Genomic DNA, 12600 nt, shown 5'->3' on the forward strand with positions numbered 1-12600 from the left:
GCTTTACGCCTCTTTGTGCGCGAGTCGCATCGCAGATGCGATAGCGAAGTGTTATCGTACGCCGAGCACGCGTGTCCCGCGCGTCGTCGTGACATGCGTGCTCTCTGGATGTCTGCACCCCGCCTCTTGCACGTAGCGTAATTATCCCTGTGCACGACGTTTCTCCGCTCATCGTGTTGCTCTCTTTCTTTCTCTCTCTCTCTCTCTCTCTGTTTTACCCTTTCCGCTTCTTTCGTCTTTCGCAAAACGTCGTCCTCTTTATGTCTTGTAAGAGACGTCTCGAAACTTCTTCGCGTTTCGGTACTTTCCAAGACTACTTTCCGCTAGCGATTTTATCTCGCTTCTTCGCGAATGTCCCGTCCCGATCTCTGGCAATTTGTTTCTTGCGAGTTGCGCTCGCTCGCTTTGTAAGTTGGTGTGCCCCGGAGTCTTGATTGAATTACAAGCGTTTCAACAGCACAACAGGTAAATGGGCCGCAACGCAGGCGGCGAAATTTAAATCGTCCCGGGATTGAATTTTTATGTAAAAATCCGGTTTACGCTTTTCCTTTCCTCATTTTCTTCTAGTTTGATTACTTTGCGGTCTGCGAGCGCAGTAGAAACGTGCGCGCGTCCAACGAGTCGCACAGATCTCTTTTCTCTTGTTTTGATCCCATCTCTCTGCAGCCACCGCTACCATATCTCTCGTACTTTGCCCAAACATCTTTGATGTTCTAATGAAGTTAGTTTGCTAAGAAACAACGTCGACCGTCAGAGATTCTAACCCCACCTCTCTCGTGCGCAACCAAAAGAGAGGGTTGTGTCGTTGCGTATTATCCACCAAAGCGGTATTTCGTATCTTCTTTCTTCTCTCTCTGTGCAAGCTGCTCTTTCCCGTCTCTTGTCGCCTGGAGAACCCCGCTGTCTCGTATTTCGCTCGTATTCTCGGATTGCAAGAGCGGAGATAGAGCGAATTTTGTGCTCTTTTATACAGTTCATGATAAACTTTTCTCTTTTCACTAAAAAGATGCCGACCCTTTAAACGCGAACTGTCGTCGCTCTTTCGCGAACGCACAAATTACAGTTTAATTTTTAACCGTTCAATTGTGCATTACATACAGCTGTTTTTTTTTTGCGATTATACACGTTTAATAATTTTTAGGAATGCCTCTTGCTTTCCAAGTTGTGCAATTCTAAGATTGTTTTGTGTCTACGTATATTTCTGAAAAGAATCAACATGCATATTTCATGATTCTGTGTTTAATTTGTTACAACATTAGCACTATTATTCTTACAGTATTTTGCCTATTTATCTTCGGTATCGTCGTTAAACATAACCAATTGCGGTTAACTAAATTACGCATTGTAAATTTTGTGTCTTGCATTCTCAGACGAGAGCGCAGTCCCGATACATCGAGATCCAGTTAGTCGGCCATCCTTATTTTATATAGTACAATAGGAAATGCGACAAAGCCGTCTTGCGAATTTCGGTCTTCGTCCGTTCGGTTGACTCTTTTTCTGCGGTTATATAAGAAAGTAAGCAAACTCTCTCTCTCTAAGGACGTCCGCGAAAAGAGGTAGTATACAGATAATGGTAAAAAATAATTGGACCGGCTCGGATGTAAATACTTTCAAAAATCTCAGAGATTCTATTGAACAGAAATGGAAAAAATCTCCTTGGCCTATATCGAAAATTGGAGGTACTCCTAATACAGGCGACATTTTGTTAAAAATTGTCATATTTGTAGATATTCTAATGTATATATATATATTTTTTTTTATTATTATTTCTATAATTTATTATATAAAAATTATATAATATGTTCGAATATATGATGCATTGCATTTATTTATTGTATATGTTGATACATTTTATTTCTTATATTCATTAAAATTAATTTTTGTGATCTTTATAATTTACACACACACACAGATACATACGAAAATGCTCTTAAAAAGGATCTTCCTTTTTTTAAAAGCAGGAAGATTTCATTAGTTTTGCATTAATTTAGTAGTGCGAATTTTAAATAAAAATTTGTAATAAAAAAGAAAGATATTTCCATATCAATTGGTCGGTCTCATGTATTCGGTATCGATCGTATCTCTCGCAGACGCGAAGAAGACAAAACATATCGGGTTTTTCTTTTTCTCTCCGTAACCTAGTTTTCTCTTACATCTTCGAACTGTCGGAGGATCAGAATACACCGGGATTTAATTTACGTGGAGTGTCAGAAACACGCGGAAAATCAAATGCCATTATTGCCACGGTCGGCGCAACGTGTAACGCAATAAAGGTAATCGATGAAAGCCCGGTGACCCGAGTCTACTGTTGGTTGTCGATTAGTTTAGATTAGTCGAGATTAGATCGAGATAGAGTCGTTTGCGGAATCTATAATGCCGTTACGAAGAAACAATATTTAAAATTTACTTCTCGATTAACGCATGAAATTTTTCGAAATAAAACGTCTAGAGAATTAAATATTTAATTAGATTATTAATTTACGTAAAATCATGTTGAACAAAGAGTGTAAAATTATACAATAACGTTCAATTAAGACGCGTGTATAATTTCATTAGCAAATTTTTAATGTGAACATTTATAGCAATAGATGTGGTAAAAATTGTTTTTATATCAAAATTGATAAAATTTGCAAACTCGCGCGTATCAATCTTTATTCATTTTTGTATTTTAATAGGAGATAATATTTTCCAAAAATAATATTTACGTAATTATACATGTAATTACTATTGAATCTATCTCTCAAATTAAACTTTATGAAAGAACGAAAAGCAAAGCATCTATCTTGTTAAAGTGAAATGCGTATTTATGCATGTTAATCGAATTCTATAACGTTTATAGACTTTCAAATTTATTCGTATTGAAATAAAGAATGTAAAATATATTCACCAACGACAGATAGGCCGATAGGGTAGATTTAAAATCTACCATAACTCGAGTCGGATTCTATCGATAATTTGAAATTCAATGATTGAATGTCCTGTGATCCGATATCCGTATTTCTTACATGATTATATTATACTTGTTTATCTACTCTTTTAGATTATTAGAAAAAATATATTACAACACTTGGAAAATAAGCATTAAATATACGAATTATTCAACCTGTAAAAACAATAGTAAATTTAAAATAAACGATTTTTTTGTATTCCGTTACGTATAAATTAAAAAATTATGTTACATCGAATTTTCGGCAGAGGATCGATATTTCCAATAGACATCATTTTTCAAAGGGAAGCGCTATATCTTTGCGTAAAATTTGGTACTGCAAAGTTACCTGGTCAAGCCCTCCGCCGGCAAACATTACCTCCGTAGTGACATTTTTTTTATCCGCGTAGAAATAGGAAAAATACGCACCGTCCGTTTTTTAATCCGATTTCGTTTATCGGAAAAAGTAGAAACTGTTGGCCGACGCCAGTGTAAAAATTGTTCCGCCGAGCGGAAATGGCACATGGTCCGAGTGTCGAAGAGGATTACGCAATGCATGGTTGCGGGGGTTCGTAAATTTTTCATCTTTCCGATCATTGAGGAAAACTGTGAGAAAGTTCGCTCAAACACAAATACCTATTGCTGGAGTATTATCATTATATTATAATGTTCGATAAACTTTTAGACTTCAAAAGTGAATAATACGTAAAACATTATAGACAAAGATTTATTTTGTGTCTTTATCGAAAGCAACTTTATGATTTATGAAATGAGACTTGTACGTACCTCCTTTCTATTGCGCGAGCACAAATATTTAAATATAATATATTTTTAATTTGATTAAATTAAATGTCTGCCCCCCCTCCTTCCCACTCGTGAAATAATAAGATGCGAAGTATTTTGATACAAGATAAACATCAATAGTTGTCAGTCAAGAAAGTTTTATTGTTGCACTAATCGTGCAAGTCCTGAGTTTGCAATGATACATTCAACTAGAAAGCAACAACGGAGGATCACAAAGGTTGCCAATCTCGGTTGCGTCCGCCGCGAACTTTAACCGGATGCTAAATCCGAGAGCGCTAAGTCGATTTTATCGAACCCCAAAGGACGAACACAGGGTCGTCGTTTGCGATGAAAAGACGACGGCCGCGATTCTTATCGACGATGCGAAAGTAGAAGTAAATAATTTACCTGAGGAACACTGATTCGATGGCGCCATCGAGGATTTTCTTTTAGTGCAAGCTTTCTCCTGATTCTATCCTCGCTGTTCTTTTCGCTCGACTACTCGTGACTTTCTCGATTCAAGCGAGCTAGGAACTACCTTAATTCATTGTGCCTCCATCGACGAACTTTCGCCACCCCCTCCGCACGTCGCTGTCTAACTGAAAGAGCAAAAGCACATCCAGGATGGTCGCATTGTGATTCGTCGGGTAAACGAAAAAGTAAATGATGTTGAACGACCCGGATGTGTGAGAACTGCTCTGACTTGCAACGGCCAGACGACGAATTCTTGCAAGGCGTAGAAATCGTTATTTAGATAGATTCCCTTATTAAGCTTTCTTTCGTTGAATTATTGAATTATAAGAATTTGCGAGCAAAAATCATTTGTTAATCGAATAAATATATAGTTAAGAAAAATCGAAAAAAATAATATGTTTGAAAGAAATTTTTAAATATATTATACAATTTAATTCAGCGCTTTTAATGTTAGCAAAAATCATTTGTTAATCGAATAAATATATAGTTAAGAAAAATCGAAAAAAATAATATGTTTGAAAGAAATTTTTAAATATATTATACAATTTAATTCAGCGCTTTTAATGTTAGCAAAAATAAAATTATGGAGAAGCAATGTAACTGCAGAATAAAATATAAAATAGATTATGAGCAAAATATTGTGAAAATTATAAAATTATTATAAAATTATTATTATAAAATTTGTTAAGCTACTGGATGTGATCAAGTCCAATTTTTTATTTATTTTAAATTTTATTTTAAATTTAATCACATCTTTTTATATATAAAAACGGCAAGATTTGAAGATAAAACATTTTTAATTTGAATTCACAGATAAATGATTAAAAATGGAGAGTTTATTCAGAGAGAAAATACCACAGAAATATTTAAAAATATACAAAAAAGAGAATATCTTTTGTCCAACAATATTTTTGTCAATTGATTTATATAGAATATATAAAATTTATCAATACACGTGCTATTACACAAATAAATAAATAAATAAGAGAACCAACCCCTTTTTTTTCTCCAAAATGTCGAATTTCGACGGAGAAACATTTCGGTCGTTGCTGATGGCGTACAACACGTAATGTATAGAGCAACGAGCAAAGTTCGCGCGGCGGCGGCGGGTTTTCTTTACGGAAGGTAGCCGAATGTGGTGGAACGGCGTGCATAAGGTGCCATCCTGCGGAAAATTCCGGTCGAGCCGCGGTGGCGGGATGCTCGTAAGGTACGGCGAAATGTTGGAACGACTAGGAGCCGTTGCATTTTTATCCCGGATGGTGCCGACGCAGCAGATGAAAGCGGTTATGTCGGCTCTCTATTGCCGCCCTTTGTCTCCCCCACCGTATCCAGGAGACGTTCCTTAACAGCCGTGCGGCGACTCCGTTTCCCCGACCACTTTTCCCTCTCATCCGCCCAACGCAGTCATCTTTTCCGCTTCTTCCTCTTTCTCGACCTCAAAGCCAGTTCTATTTTGGACCATCCGAGGAGGGTATATTCAGGCACACTGGCGTACGACCAAATGCCGTGATACACCACCCCCGCCGCAACACGCCGTATAACGTGTTGTGCCGCATGGTGAATTCCTCTCCCATTCTAATGTTATTGCCGAAGCAACCGCCATCCCTTTCCTCACGAAGGCTGCATTATGCGGCGCTGCATTCCACTAAAGGCGGATTCCTCCGTGGCTACGAGGTATTTTCTTTCGGAGAAAGTCCAATCGAGATTTAAATGGGATTATTATGATTACTATTACAGATTACAGTTTTCTTTATGTGAAAATGTATAACACTTTTTGCAAGAGAAACATCTCTTAAATTTTTAAGTTTATCAAAGTTTGATGAAACTTGCTCCGAAAAACCCCTGTTGAGCCCCAACTTTCAAAAATAAAAAAAACAAATAGTGCATAATTATGAGCCATTTATGAGCTTTCATATCATGTAAATTTTGATCTCGTCGCATTGGGCAGGAATTTAAAACTTTTTGTAGGAGGATTACACATACGAGGAAATTTGCTGTTAGCGATTTAAATCATTCTTCTGTATTCATTGAATCAAGTGTTCGTTCATTCATTGATCACTGTACGATTTGTCACGTGTACACTAAAAATAGCTTGCGGTATTTAAAGAATTTACTTTTTATACACATCGTAAGCTATTTTTAGTGTACACGCGATAAATCGTGTAGTAATCATATTGAATGAACGAACACTTGATTCAATGGATACAGAAGAATGATTTAAATCGCTAACAGCAATCTTTCTCGCATGTGCAATTCTCCTACAAAAAGTATTAAATTCTTGCCCAATGCGCGATGAGCTCAAAAATTTTAATTTACATGATATAAAAGCTCATAGATGATTCATAATTATGCTATTTGTTTTTTTATTTTTGAAAGATGGGGGCAGCTCGACAGGGGTCTCCAAGAACGTAAATAGAGAGAATTATATTTCATTATGTACTTAGAATGTTAAATCAGTTTTTCTCGCCTCTATATAATGGAAAGCGATTACTCTTAATACTCTTGATATTTTTAATACGACATTTTATTAATATTGTTATAAAATTATTGACATATCCAAACTGGATTAGTAATTTGTCACATAATATAATTCTACGCAATTAATCACGAGAAGTGTCAAATGTGGAATTGCGCAATGTCTATAATTCTCTGAAAGCCTAAAATTTATTTCGTTAATAAGATAAATACGATGCATATTTATTGATGTTGATGCAAAAATCCATAAATTTGCTGTCAACCAGTAGTTGCGATACATGAAAGAAGGATGATGATTAATTTTTATGCTATTATTTTTAGATATGTAATTAATTTTAAACATATGATTTTCCCTTTTTAATTTTTTCTTTATATATGTACATATAAAATATATAATATATATTGTATATATATATATATATATATATATATATATATATATATATGTATATAATATATGTGGCATGTTTGCATGATACGAGCAAATCCCCTTTTTGTTCAAAATAATTGTTCAAACTGATGCATGTATAATACATTCGCATGTAATTAAATTCTTAGTAACAATTTCCGTAATAATATACGTCATACAATAGTAGGTTGCGCATGCAGCATATGTAAATCCTGCTCGTTTCATCTTTCGCCGATTCTGCCTTGGTAGAATCATTACGCGTTTGCGTATTCAACATGAGAAACCTTTAGTTAATTATAGATGCTCGCTCTCCTTACAACGTCGCTTATGCATAAGCATATTATATTGCAAACACATGTCGTACAATCCGCTGCTTGCTTTGTATTCACAAGAACGGTTGCAATTTAGCTAGAACGTGCTTCTTTACGAACAAAAGCAATTTATAGAAGTGAAGCGTTAGTAGGATTTAATACGAAACATTATTTAATACGAAAATTTTTCTACTGATTATATCTTTGGCAATATACATATAACAAATTTGATTTTTCCACTTCTTCTCTGCTTTCTTTGTACTCCAAATAGCTTTCTTCTGTTCTTTTAGATTAGCAATGCAAAGATTTATAATGACGCGGCAAAGGATTTATCGGATTAGGAATAAAACGAGATGTTTTATTAAAATCGAACGGCACCCGATAATCAAATACATCAAACTGCGAATCAGACCGATAAAATCGGGAAAAGCAAGTTGCTAGAAAGAGAGAGGGAGAGAGAGAAAGCGCGTGTATCAGTACACACTGCGGTATTCCGCCGTCGATTTAATTACCGATTAATCTAGACTTCTTTTGTTCCCTTTGAATAATGTCTACGTTCGCCCGACCAGAGATCGCTCGTGTATCACCGCGCTTGTTTTAATAACGACGATAAATCTCGAGTCCCACCGCCATGCCGACGGCATTATTCGAGACTCCGCTGTCTCTTTTTTTTTTGTCAACCAGATTATTGGACTCCTCGCAGTCTCGATGTTACGTCGATGGGACATTCTCGATTGTATCTGACGCATGATTTAATTTCTCGAATATATATATATATATATATATATATATATATATATATTCGAGAAATTAAATCATGCGTCAGATATAATCGAGAATGTCCCATATATATATATATATATATATATATATATATAATCTCTTTTAAATATAAAAAGACTATATCTTAAAATTATCTTTAAATCTTAATGCGTTCCTTGGATTAACTTCTTGTGCTAACAATAAGATTAAGAGATCGCCAATCGTTAATATGCTTGAAGAGATAGTGAACAATACGATCGCCTTTAACATTTAATATAATTATAAACAATGATTATAATAATACATTTGCATAATAATCCACCGCAATGTGTATCTGTATATCATTATAAGCATCCTTCAATCTGTAAGCGAATCTTAAAGATTTCGGAGCAATAAGATTAAAGTGAAAATTGGCGCAACGCTTGGAATTCCCATCACTACTTATGACATTATTAAAACTCATTCTAAGCCGACGTGGCGGCGAATGTCTCACGTTTTTGCGGCCGCGAATCGATAACTTTTTCGATACGCCGTAGTGGCAACAAATCATCAAGGGTATCATGTATTCCCAGGCGTTTCTCGACGAAACTAATACACGATGAAACATCTCATGGCATAGCCAATGGCAAAATGGTAACTGGGTATAGACCGGAAATGACTACCAGCCGATAACCGGATATCTAATATCCGACCATTTGGCCGGCCGAGTGCCGAAAAATATGAGGATCGGATAAGCCACGGTACACTGTCCAGTAACCATATTCATCGGATTGCATCTTTTGCTGGCGACGCTGCACTCGCAAAATTTCTTCCTTGTTTCATCAGATGTCCGCTGAGACTGAATGTTTTATTAAAATAGTTTCACGCACTAGCGGATCCTGACGTCGATAATGGGGGGGATTTTGCAAAATTATTTTATTTAATATTTTTTGTTTCATGATTAGCTTTTATTCCAGGATCAACGACGTCGATAGCTCTTTAATGTTTGTTTTTCTTTATTTATATTTTTTAAACAAATTCAGCAAAAATGTTTCTTTTTTAATTTGCAGGGGGGGGGGGGGTTAACCCCCCTCCGAATCCGTCAGTGTGTATATATATATATATATATTATATAGATATAAAGAATTTCTCGCCTAATTATTTTTATGCAACGAAATTATCTCATCATTTCGTCCTATGTCTGACTTAATCTATACTTAACTCCTTGAATGCGTAATAAGTATAATTTACAATGTATCTTATACATGCATATATTATATATTATATAGATATAAAGAATTTCGCCTAATTATTTTCGTGCAACGAAATTATCTTATTATTTCGTCCTATGTCTGACTTAATCTAAACTTAACTCCTTGAATGCGTAATGAGTATAATTTCCAGTGTATCTTATACATGCATATTGTATATATTATATAGATATAAAGAATTTCGCCTAATTATTTTCGTGCAACGAAATTATCTTATTATTTCGTCCTATGTCTGACTTAATCTAAACTTAACTCCTTGAATGCGTAATGAGTATAATTTCCAGTGTATCTTATACATGCATATTGTATATATTATATATGTAGATATAAAGAATTTCGCCTAATTATTTTCGTGCAACGAAATTATCTCATTATTTCGTCCTATGTCTGACTTAATCTAAACTTAACTCCTTGAATGCGTAATAAGTATAATTTCCAGTGTATCTTATACATGCATATTGTACATATTATATATGTAGATATAAAGAATTTCGCCTAATTATTTTCGTGCAACGAAATTATCTCATTATTTCGTCCTATGTCTGACTTAATCTAAACTTAACTCCTTGAATGCGTAATGAGTATAATTTCCAGTGTATCTTATACTTTTATATATATATATATATATATATATATAATATACAATATGTATGTATAAGATACACTGTAAATTATACTCATTACTCATTCAAGGAGTTAAGTTTAGATTAAGTCAGACATAGGACAAAATGATGAGATAATTTTGTTGTACAAAAATAATTAGGCAAAATTCTTTATATATATATAATATATACAATATGTATGTATAAGATACACTGTAAATTATACTCATTACGCATTCAAGGAGTTAAGTTTAGATTAAGTCAGACATAGGACGAAATGATGAGATAATTTCGTTGCACGAAAATAATTATGCGAAATTCTTTATATCTATATAATATATATACAATATGTATGTATAAGATAGACTGTAAATTATACTCATTACGTATTCAAGGAATTAAGTATAGATTAAGTCAGACATAGGACGAAATGATGAGATAATTTTGTTGTACGAAAATAATTAGGTGAAATTCTTTGTATCTATATAATATATATTATATATATTATATAGATATATAAAGAATTTCACCTAATTATTTTCGTGCAATGAAATTATCTCATCATTTCGTTCTATGTCTGACTTAATCAAACTTAACTCCTTGAATGCGTAATGAGTATAATTTACAGTCTATCTTATACTTATATACATACACTAGCGGATCCTGACATTGATAGCTCTTTAATGTTTGTTTTTCTTTATTTATATTTTTTAAACAAATTCAGCAAAACTGTTTCTTTTAATTTGCAAGGGGGGGAGGGTTTAACCCCCCCAGGATCCGCCAGTGGTTTCACGAACATATTAAAAAGGCTCGACAAACGGGAACGATTCAAAACCGATAGAAATTTATTCAAGAAATGAGCAATAGAGTATATAATCAGTTTAATTGAAATAAGTGCAGAAAATAATTGTAAAATTGTAGAAAATATAATTAAATTAAGATTATATTTTCTAAAAGAATATAAAAATGATTAATTTTCTTATGTGTGCGATATCCTCTATATCAGTTTTTGTAGTATCTTTACACCGATGATCAAACTTTCTAGTTATTTTAATTATTTGTTAATGCTATATACACATTATTGATACTGCGCAATATATGAATGTTAATTGACGAAGCAGGATGCTTAAAATTTATTAGTTTAGTAATGTTTTCAAAGTAGGTTGTGCGCGAGACTTTGGCGTTAATACAACGCAGAGGAAAATACGAGAAAGAGAATGAGTAATCAGAGAGAATTACATAGCACTCGGATGGCTTAAAACGTATATATGCTTTGAGCCTCCTAACTCGTCGCGTTTTGTTTAAAAATTTTATTAAAACAAGGAAGGAAGAGAATTGTTGCATTATAATATTAATAAATTATGGACTTAAGCAGGAGAAATCTCTGTAAAAAAGTTAGGGAAATTATATGTATATAAAAATGCAAATACTTTACAGATGAAATATTTATTTGAAAAAAATATATAATGCTTCTTGAAATTAATAGCGATATATTTTTTATATATAAAAAACAGATTGTTCAATTTACTTAATTATTTGATAGAAGAGTGTAATGATTGAAATTAAGACTAATATAATCAATAGACATTTAATACTTGTGTCTTATTTACTAAAATATTTAATTTAAAGTAAATAGAACAGAGTTGGAGGATTTAACATCTCTTAAAAATAATGGCATTTGTAATACAATAAAAAATTCTGTCAAACAATTAGAAAAAATAATTTCTTTGCAAATGACAGCATTTGGCTATTTCGTAAAAAATACAGATCTCATTTATCATTAATGTTTACCGTAATCGAGGTCGCAATGGAGAAATGTTTCTAAAGGGAAAGAGAATACTGATTATAGGTAATACGCTATCACTGACACAGTATCGATGATAATTAATAATAATTGCGTGCTGCTCGAGTAATCGAGCATCCATTAGCGCCATTACGCCCATCGTTGCGTTACCATCCTACGCGCCACATGTTCTCGCTTCCGCTCCAATAACTTTATTATCATCGCGTCGTAATGTATTATTATGTATTACGACGTGTTACGTGTTCGGTCGTGGTCGTGCGCCGAACGAGGGAAATAAGTCGTAGCAAGGAAGAGAGTGGGATGTTGATTTACGCGAGGCGAGTGCACGTTCCGCGCGAGCCTTCTCGGATTTTAAGGAGAACGGTCGTCGCACCGATGCGACGGGCGTTTGCGGTCTCACGTATCGGTTAAATGACGCCACTCTGACAAATGCACGTCATCAACGATGTCTGGCAACTTTACGTTTCCCGAGTACAGCTATTATCGTGTACGCGTCCAACCACTACCCCTAGTTTGTGACATTACAACGAAGGATCTGTAGGAAGTATAGTTGCGAACCACCACATTCATCTCTTATTTACTCGAGATGCTTTCGCACTGAAGTGAAAAATATCATGTGGTAATGTCGGAAATGCTAGGATTTTTATTTAATTTTTTCGTTTAAAGCATTCGAAAAGATTGTCTTCGTATTTTTTTTTTACTTAAATTAAGGATTTGTATAGATTGTACAGATTGTTCATATTTAACAAGTAATATTACAGGAAAATATGATTTGGTATAGCCATAAAAATAGTTGCATTC

The 12600-nt window shown here is 34.1% G+C and overlaps 1 protein-coding gene across 3 annotated transcripts in view; it reads left to right on the forward strand.

Annotated features, from left to right (window-relative positions):
- Positions 1–12600, forward strand: part of LOC145939442 (zwei Ig domain protein zig-8) — a 92612-nt gene that overhangs the window by 59503 nt on the left and 20509 nt on the right. The gene's annotated exons all lie outside the window — the stretch shown is intronic.

Source organism: Prenolepis imparis, unplaced genomic scaffold, assembly GCF_030444845.1.
Source record: "Prenolepis imparis isolate NDT839.2.m4 unplaced genomic scaffold, iyPreImpa1.0 SCAF_8, whole genome shotgun sequence".
NCBI lineage: Eukaryota > Metazoa > Arthropoda > Insecta > Hymenoptera > Formicidae > Prenolepis > Prenolepis imparis.